This window comes from Hylobates moloch, unplaced genomic scaffold (genome assembly GCF_009828535.3).
Source record: "Hylobates moloch isolate HMO894 unplaced genomic scaffold, HMol_V3 SCAFFOLD_4, whole genome shotgun sequence".
Taxonomy (NCBI): Eukaryota; Metazoa; Chordata; class Mammalia; order Primates; family Hylobatidae; genus Hylobates; species Hylobates moloch.
In genome coordinates, this window is record NW_026652279.1 from 88,475,047 (window position 1) to 88,494,633 (window position 19,587).

Genomic DNA, 19,587 nt, shown 5'->3' on the forward strand with positions numbered 1-19,587 from the left:
TCAAGTTCACTGGTAATCCCCTCAGGCGGAGCTCCCTGGCACAAGTGCTGGGGCTCAGTGTTCCTCTTCACTAAAGGCATGGCTCACAATCATATGATCGTTGACTGAGGGTTGTAGAAATTTCCTTCAAGTAGCATCACTACTTTGGCTCAGTTATCAGTAGTAGTAACAGCAATCAAAACTAAAATGGTCTGTGTTCCCGCCGGAGCTGCACTCGAGCCCCATGGTCCTGCCACATCCACCTTGCACCACACTGCCAGGGGTACTTTTTCAACTTTATTTAGTTATTATTTAGAGCTTCTTATTCCCTACAGTCAGTTTAGATGTATCTTTATAAATAGCGAATGTGGTTATTTTACATGCTGTATATCCACAGTACTTCAGGTCTGTTTTTGCTGTTCCTTGTTCATGGTTATATGTTTCCGATGTATTCTGTTATTTTTTGCTATGAGCTACTCATTTTTCTTGGAATTTTATTTGTATCAGTATTTTTGAGCCCTTGGATAAAAATAGATTTCTCCAGCAAGGATTATATTTACTTCTGCCAGGTGCCTGGCAGCAGTACCAGCCTGAGATCATTCTAAATTACTGGTCTGCAGTTTTCTAGACTAGACAGAGAGCAGCTTGTGAGGGATGGGTTGTGGTTCCAGATCCTTAGATGTGATGTTCCCTACCCTAATCCACTCAGCATCAGAATTCCACATAATTTATTTTTCCTTGCAGTTTTGGTTGGAGGGTAGAGATAAGTTTTTGTTCACTTTTAGACAAAAGCAAAGAAGCCCTTTGAGGTCTCAGCTTTATTAGAGAGGGAATTGTTATTGGCCTGCTCCCTTACCCTGTTAACTTGTGCCCACAAAAAGCCCTAAGTTTACAAAAACCCTGAAGATCCAGTTCATCTGGTTTATCAAATGTTTGCAAAGGCGGCTGAGGTCAGCTGACCCTTCTGGGTTCCTGCCTTCAGGAATCCTGGGAATTCTGTAGGTTTTCAGAAGCTCATCAGTGCATTTAGAAAATATTTTGAAAAAATGCTTAATCCAGGATTTAGTTGTTTGATCCTGTTACCTACTTACTACATTCCTGGAAATGTAATTCTCCTCAATAACATTTTAAGGTATCCAGATAGAACTACGTGAAATATTTCACCTCTAACAAGATATGCCATGCCTTTTGTGTGAGAGATTCTTGTTCTGTCTTTCCTGCCCTTCTCCCTTTGCCATATTTTTCTTATCTGTCTTCAACTTATTTTCATTGTAGTGTATGTGCTTTCATAATGATATAGGAGTTAAGAAAGTACTTAGGCAGATAGTAGGGGTATGGGAATCCTCGGTAAGGCTTTTCTTTTTAATGAAAAGCAGCCCCAAATTATTTTCCTTTCTAATGAAGAGCTGCAGACATAGATGCTGGCAGTCATGCCAATCATGTTCAAGATGGAGGCTCCATCTTCCCTTCTGTTTGTCAGCCACGTGTACAGAAAGGAGCAGACAAGGTGGCACTGATCAACTGGAATGTCTCTTTGCATAATAAGATTAGGGTGGGGTAACCAGCCTTCCCTGTGCATTATGTAGACGTCATACCAGATTAAACCAATCTATGAGCCCTATGTAAATCAGACACCGGCTCCTCAAACTGGACTATAAAACTTGGCACATTCGTGCTAGCCAATCCTTTTTCTGTTCGGAGACCCTCTCTTGGATGACCTGCTTTCTCTGCATGAGGAAGCTTTCTCTCTGTCTTCTTTTTCTGTTTAACTTTCTGCTCCTAAACCCACTCCTCATGTGTGCCCATGTCCTGAATTCTTTCTCAACCTTGACCAAAAATCAGGGTATATAGCCCAGACAACAGAGCTGTTTCAGTAAGCCACCATAAATCATTTCTTGATTAAGTGAGTGCGCAGATAAATAATTTCTTTTTAATCTACATTTGCTCTGACCTGGGCAAGAACAGACTGAGGGCATTTATCTATAGTGCTGATTCTCAGCACTTTTGAATATGAGAATGCTTTGAAATGACAAATTTTAACAGTTTCTGCATGGTGACAGTATAATTTTGGTGTCCAGTGATGAAAAATATATAATAATAGAATGCTAAGTGACACTTTTTAATTAATCATAACCTCATTTATATAGTTATATAGAATATTAACGCAGGTATATGTGACAGGTATTCAGTCTTTAGACATTTTTTATGCACATATGGATGCATAGATCATGTATAGTACTCCATTGTCAGCAGCCCACAGGAAGAAGATACTCTTTCAGATAATCCTTTAAATGCTACTTAAGATTATATTAACTTTTTGTTAGCCATGTGACTTTTTTAAATCAAAGTAAATATAACACCACTAGCTCTTTTATCACATGGTCTATGGCTAAATCACATTTTTATTTTAGTGCAGTGGCTGGGGTGGAGTCTCACTCTGTTGCCCAGGCTGGAGTGCAGTGGCACGATCTTGGCTCACTGCAACCTCTGCCCTCCGGGCTCAAGTGATTCTCCTGCCTCAGCCTCCTGAGTACCTGAGATTACAATTACAAGCACATGCCACCATGCCCGGCTCATTTTTTTTCTTTCTTTCTTTTTTTTGTTTTAGTAGAGACAGGGTTTCACCGTGTCGGCTAGACTGATCTCAAACTCCTGACCTCAGGTAATCTGCCCACCTCGGCCTCTCAAAGTGCTGGGATTACAGGCGTGAGCCACGGTGATAGGCCACTAAGTACATTTCTATCATATGTATTTGTATAATTGACCGTGACATTTTGTGGATTTGTTTGAATTTTTCCAACTTTTTATTAAGGAAAATTTGATATGTAAAGAAAAGTTAATATATATAATATAATAGTAGTAATAAACTGTATATACCTTCTACCTACATTCAAAATCATTAACATTTTGCCATATTTGCTTTATAGATATACATATATAAATATGTATATAAGTTTACACATTTATTTACTTGCAGAACTATTTGAAAATAAGTTGCAGATAAGACCTTTCACTCCTAAGTGAAGGCATTCCTAGGAATAAAGGCATTTACTTTCATAACCATGATACCCTTATTATATGCAAGCAAATTAACAAAAATTCTATAATAATTCAAATTTCTGCCATTGTCACAAAACTATTTGTAGTAAGCAGAATAATGCTTCCCCTGTACCCAAAGGTATCTATGTCCTAATCCTTTGAACCTCTTGACTATGTTATCTTACATGGCAAAGGGGAATTAAAGTTGCTCATCAACTGACCTTAAAATAGTGAGATTATACTGGATTATCTGGTGGGCCCAATGTTATCACAAGGGTCCTTAAAAGTGGATGATAGAGGCAGAAAAACAGAGTTAGAGGGAAATGTGACTATGGGAGAAAGGCACAGAGAGAGACAGTGTTGCTGGATTTGAAAATCGAAGAATACAAGCCAAGAAATGTCAGTGGCCTCTGGAAAAGAGTCTGGAAAGGACAAGGAAATGGATTCTCTCATATGCCTTTCAAAAAGGAACCTATCCCTGCTGAAACCTCGATTTTAAACCAGTAAGACCTGTTTTGGACTTCTGACCTATAGAATTATAAGATAATAAGCTTGTATGATTTTAAGCCACTAAATTTGTGGTGACTTGTTACACAGTCACTTATTACAGCAGCAATAGAAAATGAATACACTGTTTTTTATAGCTTTATTTTTTTTCCCCCAAACTAGGATCCAGTCAGTGTTCACACCTTGCGTTTAGTTGCTTGTTATCTTTGGTTGTTTTTAAAAATAAATTTGATAACGTATTTGGTTTAACTTATCAAAATATTATTTCAACATATAATAAATATTTATTTATTTTTGAGACAGAGTCTCCTTCTGTTGCCCAGGCTGGAGTGCAGTGGTGTGATCTTGGCTCACTTCAATCTCCGCCTCTTGGGTTCAAGTGATTCTCCTGCCTCAGCCTTCTGAGTAGCTGGGATTACGGGTGCCCACTACCTTGCCCAGCTAATTTTTTGTATTTTTAGTAGAGATGGGGTTTCACTATGTTGGCCAGGCTGGTCTCGAACTCCTGACCTCAGGTGATCTGCCTGCCTCGGCCTCCCAAAGTGCTGGGATTACAGGCGTGAGCCACTGCACCTGACCAATATTTTAAAAATTATTAATAAGTTATTTTACTTTTTAAAAATCATACTCTTTGAAATCCAGTTTAGACTTACAACACATCCCAATTCAGACTAGCCACATTTCAAGTGCTTAGTAGCTACATATTAATTAATGGCTATTGTATTTGATAGTGCTCTACATATTTGGGAATTGTTTACTGTCTAAAAGGCAGTTCTAGCAGGAGGGATGTCTGCCAGGCTATTTTCACTTTCACTGAAAGTACTGGGTAAGAGTGGCAGACTAGGAGTCAGGAGATGGGTTCCTCGCCTAAGCTCAGCTAGCTTCATCTCATGAGTGTGACCTTTCTGGAGCTTGATTTCTTCATCTTCAGAATACAAAACCTTGAATAGGCCATATTTGAGGCAGAGCTCTAGGCCAGGTGGCATATCTGTTACTCTAGGAGGAGCTTTTCAGGTGTTTTGGGTACCTTTGCTTTGATCAGTGCCAGCAGGTGATGAACGTGCCTTCCTTGGTCAGCTGTGTAGACTTCCCTTGAGTGTGAGGGGAAGAAAAAGAAACTGTTCTTCATACTTACCAGTGGCATTATATGTGAAGAAAAATAACCAGCACAGCAAAAAGGAAGTGTTGCACTTTCAGCCACTGATTCTGCAGTACCAAATGAGTAAGAACCAGAAAGTGGAATCTTCTTAGTATTGACGTTTCTCTTTCTGAGTGACTGACTCAGCATTTCTCTATTTTTTTAGACTATATTTTTAGGACAGTTTTAGGTTTATAAAAAACTTGAGCAGAGTACAGAGAGTTCCCATATGACCTCCTCTTGGTCACTTGTGATGTGAACAGTCCTCCACCTTTTCTTATTAATCCACTCATTACAATGTTGTCTTTGTTAAGAGTTCAGGCCAGTTGTCTTATAGACCATCCTATTTTTCTGGATTTATCTGATTGTTTTCCTCATAGTGTCATTTAACATCTTCTAGCCTTTGCATTTCTTGTGAAGTGGAAGTTAGGCCTAGAGAGAGGCTTGATTAAATTCAGGTTAAATATTTTGGGCAAGAATAGTTCATAGGTGATATATTTTTATTCTTTTTAGATATCCTTTTGTGAGGGTGTGCTGTCACACCCAGTGTCAGGTTCCAGCCTATGCTGAGGTCTGAAGGGAACGGGTGGATGGGCAACAAATAGCTGAAAGAACACTCAAGGGGCTGTAGGCAGGTGAATATGGTTTTATTCAGCAGCTCTTTCATCAGCAGCTCACTCGCACTAGCTCTCTCATCAGCAGCTCTCTCACAGCAGCTCTCTCACACTGCTTTTATCTTGGCTGTCAGCTCCAGCTCTGCAGCTCCTGCCGCTCCCCCACACAGCTGCATTCCCTGGCCTACAAGGCAGGCTTTCCCTTACAGGGTTAGCAGCTTAACTCTTTCTCTGGGTGCAAGACGAGCCGAGCCCTGGCTCCCCCTTGTCCACCTACAAGATGGACAACTCTGGCTCTCTCTCTCTCTCTTTCTCTGGGTGCGCCTGCACAAGCCCTGTGCACGGTGTCAGCAGGGCAGTTATACTTTTCTCAAACAATAGTGGCTCCGAGCCCAGTATGAGCTTACACAAACAGGTTATATAACAAGTGGAGTATGCGCCTGCGCCCTAAACTCACTGAGTCATTTTGGCCCAGAGGTCCACCTTGGCCTATTCCTTGACCAAAGCACATCCATATACCTTACATTTCACCCTCTAGGCCAAGAGAGGAAGGTTTTGGGCACAGAGGCCCAATAAACACACATAGGCTTCATACACAAGCCTGACACATAAGCTTTGGGCATGCAGGCCTGATATACAGGTTTGGCACATAGGCCCCAGATCCAACACATACATAAGCTTCTGGACACACAGGCCCGTTACATACATAAGCTTTCATAAACTGCCTAGCTATTAGTGCAGATTACCGTAGGTGTCACCTCCTTGGTGATCATCATTCACATTGCACTGAGTTCAGCCCATTGGCTACTTTGTCTGCACCTGGTTTCAAACCATATGGTGTCAGTACTAGGCTAGACTGTGACAGCAGTCCAGGCAGCAGTAGCATCCCAGCTAGACCTATCTGTGTACCCTGCCCTATTAAGAATGGGAGGATGTTCTTCCTAACGGTGAAGGCTCAGGGTCTAGGGGTGTTTCAGGCCCCATGGCCTTATCTTGCTTTAGGACTGCAGGTCCCAAGACCTCTTGTAACACTGCAGCTAAGGGACTTGTACTCAGCATACTCTGCTGTTCTAAGTAGGTGCTACACTTTGCTAAAGTGGATATCTGCACCATCCCAGTCCGGGTGCTTGTTACCTGTTAATGCACCCATCCTGCTATTGGGTAAGTCGTCTGTCCTGCCACGCTCTCATTAGCCTGAAGGGAAGCGTATATAGCTGCTAACTGCTTCCCTATCAGAGTATCAGAGCTCAGCTCCCTTCCGTAGTTGGGACTAAAAGCCTACTGTCACTCCCAAGCGCCTCATGCATTGATACAGGCCCTAGCCAAAACTATCTGTGATCACATGCACATCCAGCTTAAATGAGCACCCCTGGTCAACTACCCATAGGGCTTGTGTCTACTGAATAGCCTGCTTGGCTATTGGAAAAGGCTGCCTCAGTTTCATTATCCCAATCCCAGGCAAGAGGGACATTGCTGCTTTTAAACCTGTAAAAGGATCAGAGGTTAGCATAACATCATTAATAAGAGTATGACACCATGCAACACTGTGAAAGTCCATTGTCGCCCTCCCATGAAGGCAAACTGTTCCTGGCTGTCTGGAAAAGAAGTCCCAGTTCCATTGTCAAGTGGTCCATCAAGTCTGTGACAGACAGCACAGCTGCCAAGCTGTGCAAAACATCCACCCCCAGAATGCATTCAGGCATGGGAGAGACATACACGATGCATAAGCAGAGAGCGAAGCGGCTGATGCCAAGGTGCAAAGATACAGGTCTCACTTTCACTGACTGGCTTTCATAGCCATTAATTGATGCAGCCCTACCCAGAAACTTATCCGTGTTCAGGGACCAGTGGATTGCCAAGTCCACATGTGGCTGCGGTGGTCCAGTGTCCCTCGAGCCAGGCATCTCAGCCAGTTCCCTCATCAAACAGAAAAGGCTTTACACATCCACTTGACTGCAGCAGGTACTCCCTGAACTGGAACACTTAGGCAGGACCGGGCCGCACAGTAACGTCCTTCTCCCAAATGACTTGCACCAAGTCTGTACATGACTTCCATCGTCTGACAGTCTCTGGTATTTCTCTGGACCAGTACCAGTCCACACTTTAATTAAAGAAGCTAGCCTCTCCATCTTGGAGGCAGAGCAGGAAATGTGTTAGTTCTTCATCCCAGAGATGGAATATTCAGGCAGAGAGGGGATCCCCCAGACGCTGCAGACATTAATTGCCTAACTCCCACAACTCAATGGGGGTGGGGGTCCCTAGGCCAACCTTTGGGGCCCAACAGCTGCTTATGCTTTATTTTCTGGTGGACCACTGGGTGAGCCTGCAACCGAGGTTCTTCCTTCTCCCTGCGCTGCATCCCACAGGGACTGGGCATGCACGTCCCGCAGCACAGTCATAAACACCCCTCTGACTCTGCTGACAAAGGCATGTACCTTCTCGGTGCTGTGCACTTCCAGGTGCTTCAGTGCCATCTCCACACTCACAGGGGACCTGTCCCCTGCCGCCCATGTCTCCACCGGGGCCCGTCCACGCAGCACAGCTGCCACTAGGTACCACAGCTCATGCTGCAGCCACATTGCCGACCCGGGAGCCTTGTGAGCTGAAGACCCACTCATCTCATTCTGCCGAAGACTACACCAAATGTTAGGTTCAGGGGCAGGTTCCAGCCCATGCCGAGGTCCAAAAGGAAGACGTGGATGGTTGACGAATAGCTGACAGAACACTCGGGGACCGTAGCAGTTGAATATGGTTTTATTCAGCAGCTCTTTCATCAGCAGCTCACTCACACTAGCTCTCTCATCAGCAGCTCTCTCACAGCAGCTCTCTTACACTGCCTGCCTTTATCTCAGCTGTCTGCTCTGGCTCTGCAGCTCCTGCCATTCCCACACACAGCTGCATTCCCTGGGCTACAAGGTTGGCTCTCCCTTACAGGGTTAGCAGCTTAACTTTTTCTCTCTCTGGGCACAAGCCGAGCTGAGCTCTGGCCCTCCCCTGTCTATAAGACAAACAACTCTGGTTCTCTCTCTTTTCTCTGGGTGTGCAGGGCATCAGCAGGGCAGTTATACCTTTCTCAAACAATAGTGGCTCTGACCCCAGTATGAGCTTACACAAACAGGTTATGTAACAAGCAGAGTATGCACCTGTGCCCTAAATTCGCTGATTCACTCTGTCCCAGATGTCCAACTTGGCCTATTCCTTGACCAAAGCACATCCATGTACCTTACGTGTGCCCATCACTTCCAGTATATTGGAATACATTTGGATCCTGATTCTGTCATATTAGCTGCTACTCCTTTCACTCATTTGAAAATATGATAAAGTACATCTTTACTTTTTTTCTTCACTTTACCAATGAAAATATTGACAGAACAAAGGAAAGAGAGTATCAACTCTTTGGCTGTCTTATCTTACAATGTCTGGGACACAGTAGCACTCAAATATTTGTTAAAATATATTTTCACTGCTTTTTTCTTGAAATTACTTCTTCCTTCAACTTATAAAATATTCCTCTTTTCATATCTTCTCCTTATTTTAGTTTCTTCTTTTTTGTCTCTTTTTGCACTAATGACCTCTTCAATGTTGTTTCCAATGTTCTATTCCATGCTCTCATCTTCTTTCTTCCTTAACCCTGAGGCCATTTCAAACGTGACTTCAATCCCACTTCTTTGCTGTCTCCTATAACTTTTTCTTTAGCCCCCACTTCCTACCTGGGAACTGAATGCATATCTCTCACTGCCTGTTTGGCATTTCCACTTGTGAGTATAAGGGCCTCCTGAAACTGAGCATATCTAAAAGCAAATGCATTATTTTCCTTTTTTATTTTTTTGAGACACAGTCTTGCTCTGTTGCCCATGCAACAGAGCAGTGGTGCAATCTCGGCTCACTGCAACCTCTGCCTCCCAGGCTCAAGCGATTCTCCCACCTCAGCCTTCTGAGTAGCTGCTGGGATTACAGGCACCCACCACCATGCCCAGATAACTTTTGTATCTTTATTAGAGATTGGGTTTCACTACGTTGGTCAGGCTGGTCTCAAACTCCTGACCTTAGGTGATCCACCAGCCTCCGCCTCCCAAAGTGCTCGGATTACAAGCATGAGCCACCGTGCCTGGCCTGCGTTATTTTTCAATTCACTACAGTCCTCAAACAATTTTTTTCATTATTACCTATATTCATGTTATAACTAACCTAGTGGTTGTCTGAATCTTGATTCTTTTGTCTCTAGAATAATGCCTTCTCTCAGCCAGGCGCGATGGCTCACACCTGTAATCCCAGCAGTTTGGGAGGCCGAGGCAGGGAGATCACTTGAGGTCAGGAGTTTGGGACCAGCCTGGCCAACATAGCGAAACCCTAAAAATACTCTACTAAATACATCTCTACTAAAAATACAAAAATTAGCTGGGCGTGGTGGCGCTTGCCTGTAGTCCCACCTACTCAGGAAGCTGAGGCAGGAGAATCACTTGAACCCAGGAGACGGAGGTTGCAGAGAGCTGATATTGTGCCACAGCACTCCAGCCTGGGTAACACAGGGAGACTCCATCTCAAAAAAACAAAAACAAAAACAAAAAATGCCCCTCTCGCATAATAATAACCAATTTCCAAGCCTATAAATTCTACTTCCAGTGTCTTTCAAATCAGCTAGTATTTCTTCATCTTCATGTTATCTCTAGCAGATATATTATTAATAGGTTGAATCATATGAAATTAATTCTTAACTATTTTTGTTCTATGAGAATGGCCATTTTATATCAACCTAATAATTTATCTAATTTTACTACATCAAGTTTGTGTTATTTTATCTACAAGCATATTGTTAGAGATTATTTAAAATGCCTTACTAAAATCTCTTATCTGCCAATATTCAGGACTTTATCAAAGAAGGAAATGAAGTAACTTTCAGGTCTTGGTGTGAATCTATGTGAGTTCTTAGGGAAGACTCCCTTTTCTACTTAAAAATATATTTATTATGACATGTGTCATATAAAAGAACATGTAAGATTCAGCTATTTGGTTAAAGACTAATAATAAAATGGATATCTATGTTACCACTACCCAGGTTAAAAAATAGAATATTATATATAACTAAGAAGACCCTTGCTAGTCACAGGCCCTTCCTTTTTTCCTAAAGGAAGTCACTATCTTGAGTTTTGTATTTGTTGATCCCTTCCTTTTCTTTATAGTATAAACCCAAACAATATAGGGTTTAGACATGCCAGTTTTGAACTTACTATAAACTCAATCATGGTGTGGGTATTCTGTTACTAGGTTCTTTTTTTTCTTTCTTTTTTTTTTTTTTTTTTTGAGATGGAGTCTCTGATCTCAGCTCACTGCAACCTACACCTCCTGAGTTCAAGGGATTCTTGTGCCTCAGCCTGTGGAGTAGCTGAGATTACAGATGCCCATTACCATGCCTAGCTAATTTTTGTCTTTTAAGTAGAAATGGGTTTTCACCATATTAGCTAGGCTGATCTTGAACTCCTGACCTCAAGTGAGCCGCCTGCCTCAGCCTCCCAAAGTCCTGGGATTATAGGGGTGAGCCACCACGCCTGGCCTCTGTGACTAGCTTCTTTTGCTCAATATTGTTTTTTAGCCATATTAATGCAGCTATTAGTAGTTCATTTATTTTCACTACAATATCATATTCCATTTTATGAACATATTATAATTTGCTTATTCGATCTATTGATGGATAGATGGGTTGTTTTCAGATTTTTGCTACTCTGAAGAATGCCCTGTAGCCATGTGCTGGAATTTCTTTAGGGTAGTAGTTTTTAAATTATAGGATGTGACCAATTAGAGGGCCATAAAATCAATTTGGTAGATTGCAACCAGCATATTAAAAAATATAACAGTCTCACATCATCTAGCAGTTAAGAAACAAAACTAGGTCGGGCGTGGTGGCTCACGCCTGTAATCCCAGCACTTTGGGAGGCCGAGGCGGGTGGATCATGAGGTCAGGAGTTCAAGACCAGCCTGACCAACGTGGTGAAACCCCGTCTCCACTAAAAATACAAAAATTAGCCAGGAGTGGTGGCACGCACCTGTAATCCCAGCTACTCAGGAGGCTGAGGCAGGAGAATCGTTTGAACCCAGGAGACAGAGGTTGTAGTGAATGAGATCACGTCATTGCACTCCAGCCTGGGTGGCAGAGGGAGACTCTGTCTCAAAAAGAAACAAAACTAAAATAAATAAGAAAATACGCATTTTCCATTTTATATATGCATTATAGTTTTACATATGCTTTTACAGTGTGCATTACATATATAGTATATTATGGGAAAATATTGTTTTGTGAAACTTTTTGTGGCTGTGTGTATGACTGTGTGTATTGAGAAGGGCAATAAAATAAATTTCTTATTTTGAGTAACAGTCAAAAAAGTTTTAAAGTTGCTATGTTCTCATTGTGGGTCCATCAATATGGATTTATAAATCCATATTGGGGTTACCTAAGAATAGGATTGCTGAGTTTTAGGGTGGGGACCTGTTTGGTTATTTTACATAATAATCATAATGTTTTCCACAGTGATTGTGCTTTTTTATACCCCCACCAGCTGTGAATAAGAATTTTTTCTAGATTCCTGCTGGGCGCAGTGGCTCACACCTGTAATCCCAGCACTTTGGGAGGCTGAGGCCGGTGGATCACAAGGTCAGGAGTTTGAGACCAGCTTGGCCAACATGGTGAAACCCCGTCTCTACTAAAAATACAAAAATTAGCTGGGCGTGGTGGCGGGCACCTGTAATCCCAGCTACTCTGGAGGCTGAGGCAAGAGAATCGCTTGAAACTGGAAGGCGGAGGTTGCAGTGAGCCGAGATTGAGCCCCTGCACTCCATTGTCGGTGAAAAAAACAAAGCTCTGTCTAAAGAAAACAAACAAACAAACAAGAATTTAGATTCTTGTTAACACTTGGTATTGGATGATTTAACAATTTTGTTAATCTGGCAGACATGAAATTTTATCTTATTGTGGTTTTAATTTGTATTAGTTTTATTACTAATGAGGTTGGTTTTTATTTCATGTATTTTGGACCATTTGTATGCCTTTTTATGATTTTTACTTATTTTGCTATTTAGTTATTTTATCTCTTTTATTGATTTGTAGGATTTCTTGATGTACTTTAGATACTAACCTTTTGTCAGTCAGTAGTCTATATCTGGTAAGGAAGACAGAATACACTCTAGATATTTCAAATAGCGGGATTTAATACAAGGAATTGGTTACAAAGTCATTGAAATGGTTGGAGAAGCAAAAAGTGGATGTTAAGTTTCCAAAACCTTGATATATGCAAGAAGCTGCAGTTATTCCTAGTGCTAAAAGAGTGAAATAGAAAATGAGGTTACCCAGAACCCATGATTATTGTGCCGTTGAGGCTTCTCCTGTTGGATGTGAGCTTTCTCAACAGCAACTCAGGAGCCTTCACTTGTGCGTTGCAACAACTCTGTTGGAATTGCCATCAGAAGCCAGAAGAAAACACAAACGTATTTTTCCCGCTCTCACCTCCAGTGTGCTACCAATAATTTCTATGGTAGAACCTAGGAAATGAGCTGGCAAGATAACCTACAGCAGGGATTATAATTAACATCTTCATTTGTAACAATCCAGTTAGAATTTACCAACTTAGTTTCAATTACACACAACAACTTTTCTTATATATCTCTGTTCCCTCCATTATATTGTTGTTGTTGTCACAAATTACATCTTTATGTATTGTGGTCCATCAGTATAGATTTATAAATATTGTTTATGTAATTGTCTTTTAAATCATGTGGAAAAAAGACTTACAAAGCATATATTCACTTTTATATTTACCTATGTAGTTTCCTTTGCTGTTAGTCTTTTTTGTTGTTGTTGTTATTTTTTATTTCTTCCCATAGATTTGAGTTACTATGCAGTGTCCTTTTATTTCAGCCTGAAGGATTCTCTTTACCTTTTTTTTTTTTTTTTGGTCACGGGCAGGTAGGGCCATTCTACTAGTAGTGAGCTCTCTCGGTTTTTGTTTATCTGGGAATATCTTAATTTTTCCTTCATTTTTGAAGGATAGTTTTACGGATATACAGTTCATGGTTCACATTATTTTTCTCTCAGCACATTGAAAATGTCAACCCACTGCCTTCTGGCCTTTGTAGTTTATGTTGAGAATTCATCTCTTAATCCTAATGCTGATCTCTTATAAGTGCCCTTTTTTTTCTTTTTTTTTTTTTATGAGACAAAGTCTCGCTCTGTCACACAGGCTGGAGTGCAATGGTGGGATCTCTGCTCACCGCAACCTCCGCCTCCCAAGTTCAAGCGATTCTCCTGCCTCAGCCTTCCGAGTAGCTGGGATTACAGGCGCCACCATGCCTGGCTAATTTTTGTATTTTTAGTAGAGATGCGGTTTCACCATGTTGGCCAGGCTGGTCTTGAACTCCTGACCTCAGGTGATCTGCCCACCTTGGCCTCCCAAAGTGCTGGGATTACAGCCGTGAGCCACCCCGCCTGGCCTATGTCCCCTTTCTAATCTTCTAAGACTCCCATTATGCTTAGGTTGGTGTACTTGATGGTGTCCCACAGTCTCTTCAGCGCTCTCCACTTTTCTTCATTCCTTTTTGTTTGTGACTCTTAGACTGCATAATGTCAGTTGCCCTGTCTTCATATTCACTGTTCTTCTGCCTGCTCAGGCCTGCTGTAGAACCCCCTTTACTGGATTTTTTATTTCAGTTGTTATACTCTTCAACTCTAGAATTTCCATTTGGGTCTCTTTTGTATTTCCATCTCTTTTTATTTGTTTTTGAAATTTTTTTATTAACGTATAATATTTGTACATTTTATTTATTTATTTTTTAGACAGAGTCTTGCTCTGTCACCCAGGTTGGAGTGCAGTGGTGCAATCTCAGCTCACTGCAGCCTCCGCCTCCTGGGTTCAAGCAATTCTCCTGCCTCAGCCTCCTGTGTAGCTGGGACTATAGGCATGTGCTGCCGTGCCTGGCTAATTTTTGTATTTTTTTTTTTTTTTTAGTAGAGACGGGGTTTCACTATGTTGGCCAGGATGGTCTTGATTTCCTGACCTTGTGATCCACCTGCCTTGGCCTCCCAAAGTGCTGGGATTACAGGTGTAAGCCACTGCACCGGCCAATATTTGTACATTTTAATGGGGGTACATGTAGTATTTTGTTACATGCATAGAATGTCTAATAATCAGTCAGGCTATTTAGGGTATCCATCACCTTAAGCATTTATTTCTATGTGTTGGGAACGTTTCAAGACCTCTCTTCTAGCTATTCGGAAATATAAATACATTGTTTTTAACTATATAGTCACCCTACTCTGCTATTAAACATTGGAACTTATTCCTTTTATCTAACAGTATGTTTGTGCTCATTAACCAACCTCTCTTCATCCATTCCACACCCCACCCACTCACCCACACACACACCCTCCTCAGCCTCTGGTAATATCTTTCACTTTCAACCTCCAAGAGATCAACTCTTTTAGTTTCCATGTATGAATGAGAACATGTGATACTTGTCTTTCTGTGCCTGATTATTTCAGTTAACATGACCTCCAGTTCCATTCATCTTACTGGAAATGACAGGATTTCATTATTTTTTCTATGTCCAAGTAGTATTTCATTGTGTATGTATACCACATTTTCTGTATCCACCCATCCATTTATGTACACTTAGGTTGATTCCATGTTTTTGCTGCTGTGAATAGTGCTGCAATAAACATGGGGATGCACGTATCCCTTTGATATAATGATTTCCTTTCCTTTGGATAAATATCCTGAGGGGAAATTGCTAGATCATATGGCAGTCCTGTTTTTAGTTTTGTGAGAAATATTTATATGGTTTTCAATAATGGCTGTGCTAAATTACATTCCCAACAACAGTGTATGAGAGTTCCTTTTTCTCCATATCCTCCCCAGCATCTGTTATTATTTTTTTTGTCTTTTTAATAACAATCATTCTGTGGCCAGGTGTAGTGGCTCACACATACAATGGCAGCACATTGGGAGGCCAAAGTGGGAGGATTGCTTGAGCCCAGGAGTTCAAGACCAACCTGGCAACATAGTGAGACTCTGCCTCTACAATAACAACAAAAATTAGCCAGGCATGATGGTGCACACCTGTAGTCCTAGCTTCTCAGGAGGCTGAGATAGGAGGATCACTTGAGCCCAGGAGTTCAGGGCTGCAGTGAACTATAATCATACCACTGCCACTCCAGCCTGGGCAACAGAGTGAGACCCTGTCTCTAAATAATATTAATAGCCATTCTAACTGGGGTAGAATGGTATCTCATTGTGGTTTTGATATTCATTTCCCTGATGGTTAGTGATTTCAACCATTTTTTCATAGACCTGTTGGCCATTTGTATGTCTTCTTTTGAGAAATGTCTATTTAGATCCTTTGCCCACTTTTTAATGGGATTGTTGTTTTTTGTTTATTTGTTTTGCGTTTGGGTTGCTGTTGTTTGAGTTCTTTGTATATTCTGGATATTAGTCCCTTGTCATATGATTAGTTTGCAAATATTTTCTTCCATTCATCAGGTTGTCTCTTCACTCTGTTGATTGTTTCCTTTGCTGTGCAGAAGCTTTTAAATTTAATTAAGTCCCATTTATCTACTATTTTATTTTGTTACCTCTGCTTTTGAGGTCTTAGCCATAAATTCTTTGCTTAGACCAATATCCTGTGGTGTTTTCTTCTGGTAGTTTTATAGTTTTGGATCTTATGCTTAAGCCTTTAATCCATTTTGAGTTGTTTTTTTGTATATGGTGAGATTTGACTTTTCTATAGAGGTCTAGTTTCATTCTTCTGCATATGGATATTCAGTTTTCCCAGCACCATTTTTCAAAGAAAGTGTCCATTCTTGGTGCCTTTGTCAAAAATCATTTGGCTGTAAATACATGGATTTATTTCTGGGATCTCTATTCTGTTCTATTGGTTGATATGTCTATTTTTATACCAATATCATGCTGTTTTGGTTACTATAGCCTTGTAAGTCAGGTAGTGTGATGCTACCAGCTTTGTTTTTTATTTTTATTTTTTGTTTGTTTGTTTGTTGTTGTTATTTTGCTCAGGATTGCTTTGGCTATTCAGACTCTCTTTTTGGTCCCATGCAAATTTTAGGATTGATTTTTTCTATTTCTTTGAAAAATGACATTGGTATTTTGATAGGGATTACATTGAGTCTGTAGGTTGCTTTGGGTAGTATGTTCATTTTAACAATATTAAGTTTTATAATCCATGAGCATGGTATGCCTTTCCATTTTGTATGTGTGTTTTCTTCCATTTTTGTGTGTGTAGGTATTATAAATGGAATTGCCTTTTTCATTTCTACTTCAGATATTTCACTGTTGGTATATAGCAATACTACTGATTTTTATATGTTGATTTTATGTCTTGCAACTTTACTGAATTTGTTTATCAAATTAAGAATTTTGTGGTAGAGTCTTTAGGTTTTTCTAAATGCAAGATCATGCCCTGTGCAAACAAAGACAATTTGACTCCCTCTTTTTCAGTTTGAATGCTTTTTATTTCTTTCTTTTGACTGATTGCTCTGGCTAGGACTCTCAGTACTGTATTGAATAGGAGTGATGAAGGTGAGCATCCTTGTCTTATTTCAGTTGTTAGAGGAAAGGCTTTCAGCTTTTCCCCATTCAGTATGATGTTAGTTAAGCGTTTGTCATATTTGGCCTTTATTATATTGAAGTATGTTCCTTCTATGCCCAGTTTTTTGAGAGTTTTTATCACGAAGCGATGTTGGATTTTATCAAATACTTTTTCTGCATCTGTTGAGATGATCATATGGTTTTGTCCTTCATTCTGTCAATGTGATGTGTCACGTTTATTGATTTGTGTATGTTGAACCATGTTTGCATCCCTGAGATAAATCCTACTTGCTTATAGTGTATTATCCTTTTGAAGTACTGTTAGATTCAATTTGTTCATATTCTGCTGAGGATTTTTGCATCTGTGTTCATCAGGGATACTGACCTGTAGTTTTCTTTTTTTGCTGTGTCCTTGTCCGATTTTGGTATCAGGGTAATCCTGGCCTTATAGAAAGAGTTAAGGACAATTCCCTCCTCTTCATTTTTTTTGGAATAGTTTTAAGAGAATTGCTTTGGGTAGTGTGTTCTGATCAATGAGCATGGGATGTTCATTATAACTTTGGTACAATTTAGCAGTAAAGTTATCCAGTCCTGGGCTTTTGTTTGTTGGGACAGTTTTTATTACAGATCCAATCTCATAACTCATTATTGGTCTGTTCAGGTTTTTTTTTTATTGTTGTTGTTGTTTTTTTTTTTGAGATGGAGTCTCGCTCTGTCGCCCAGGCTGGAGTGCAGTGGCGCAATCTCGGCTCACTGCAAGCTCCACCTCCCGGGTTCACGCCATTCTCCTGCCTCAGCCTCTCCGAGTAGCTGGGACTACAGGCGCCCGCTACCACGCCCGGCTAATTTTTTGTATTTTTAGTAGAGACAGGGTTTCACTGTGGTCTCGATCTCCTGACCTTGTGATTCGCCCGCCTCGGCCTCCCAAAGTGCTGGGATTACAAGCGTGAGCCACCGCGCCCGACCAGGTTTTTTATGTCTTCTTGATTCAATCTTGTAGGATGTATATATGTCCAAGAATTTATCCATTTCTTATGGAATTTCTACTTAATTAGCATATAGTTTTTCATAACAGTCTATGATGATCTTTTGTATTTCTGGTGGTATTGTTACGTCTCATTTTTCATTTCTGATTTTGTTTATTTGGATATTCTCTCTTTTTCCTTGGTTAGTTTAGCTAGTGGTTTATTAATTTTGTTTATCGTCTCAAAAAAACACTTTTTGTTTCATTAATCTGTTGTTTTGTCTTTTTTTGATCTCTGTTTTTTTACTTCTCTGATTTTTAATCTTTGTTTTCTTCTATTAATTTGGGGTTGGCTGTTTTTGCTTTTCTAGTTCCTTGAGGTGCATCATTAGATTGGTTATTTGAAATCTTTCTACTTTCTTAATGTAGGCATTTATTGCTATAAAATTCCCTCTTAGCACTGTTTTTGCTGTATCCCACAGGTTTTTGTAGTTTGTATTTCCATTTTCATTTGTTTCAAGAAATTTTTTGATTGGCATTTTAATTTTGTTGACCCAAAGGTTGTTGAGGAGCATATAGTTTAATTTCCATGTATTTGTACAGTCTCCAAAGTTCCTTTTGTTATGGACTTCTAATTTTATTCCATTGTTGTCTGAGAAGATACTTGATATAATTACCGTTTTTAAAAAAATTGTTGAGACTTATTTTGTGCCCCAACATGTGGTCTATCCTGGAGAATATTACATGTGCTGATGAGAAGAATGTGTATTCTACAGCTGTTGGATAAAATGTTCTGTAGATATCTATTAGGTCCATTTGGTCTAAAGTGCAGTTTAAATCTTAAGTTTTTTGTTAATTTTCTGTGTAGGTGTTCTATAATGCTGAGAGTTGAATGTTGAAGTCCCCAACTATAATATTATTGTTCTAGAGTCTCTCTCTCCCTTTAGATCTAATAATATTAGCTTTATATATCTGGGTGCTTTGATGTTGAGTGCATATGTATTTAGTATTATTATAACCTATTGCTAAATCAGTCCATTTGTCATTATATAATGACCTTCTCTGTCTGTTTTTACTGTTTTTGACTTAAAGTCTGTTTTATCTAAGTATAGCTACCCCTGCTTGCTTTGGGTTTCCATTTGCATGGAATATCTCTTTTCATCCCTTTACTTTCAGTCTGTATGTGTCTCTACAGGAGAAGTGAGTTTCTTGTGGGCAGCGTGTAATTGGGTAATTTAAAAAATCAATTCGGCTGGGTGCAGTGGCTCACACCTGTAATCCTAGCACTTTGGGAGGCTGAGGCGGGTGGATCATGAGGTCAGGATATTGAGACCATCCTGGCTAACGCAGTGAAACCCCATCTCTACTAAAAAATACAAAAAAGTAGCTGGATGTGGTGGCGGGCACCTGTAGTCTCAGCTACTCGGGAGGCTGAGGCAGGAGAATGGCATGAACCTGGGAGGCCGAGTTGGCAGTGAGCCAAGATCATGCCACTGCACTCCAGCCTGGGCGACAGAGCAAAGACTCAGTCTCAAAAACAAAAAACAAAACAAAACAAAAAACAAATCAATTCAGCCAGTCTGTATCTTTTAAGTGGAAACTTTAATCTGTTTACATTTGAGGTAATTATTGATATGTAAGGACTTATTCCTGTCATTTTGTTCATTGTTTTCTGGTTGCTTTATATATCCTTTGTTCTTTTGTTTCTCTTTTATTGTTTATCTTTATGGTTTGGTGGTTTTCAATAGTAGCAACATTTGA

The 19,587-nt window shown here is 40.3% G+C and overlaps 1 protein-coding gene across 21 annotated transcripts in view; it reads left to right on the plus strand.

Moving 5' to 3' along the window:
• Positions 1–19,587, plus strand: part of N4BP2L2 (NEDD4 binding protein 2 like 2) — a 115,817-nt gene that overhangs the window by 68,748 nt on the left and 27,482 nt on the right. The gene's annotated exons all lie outside the window — the stretch shown is intronic.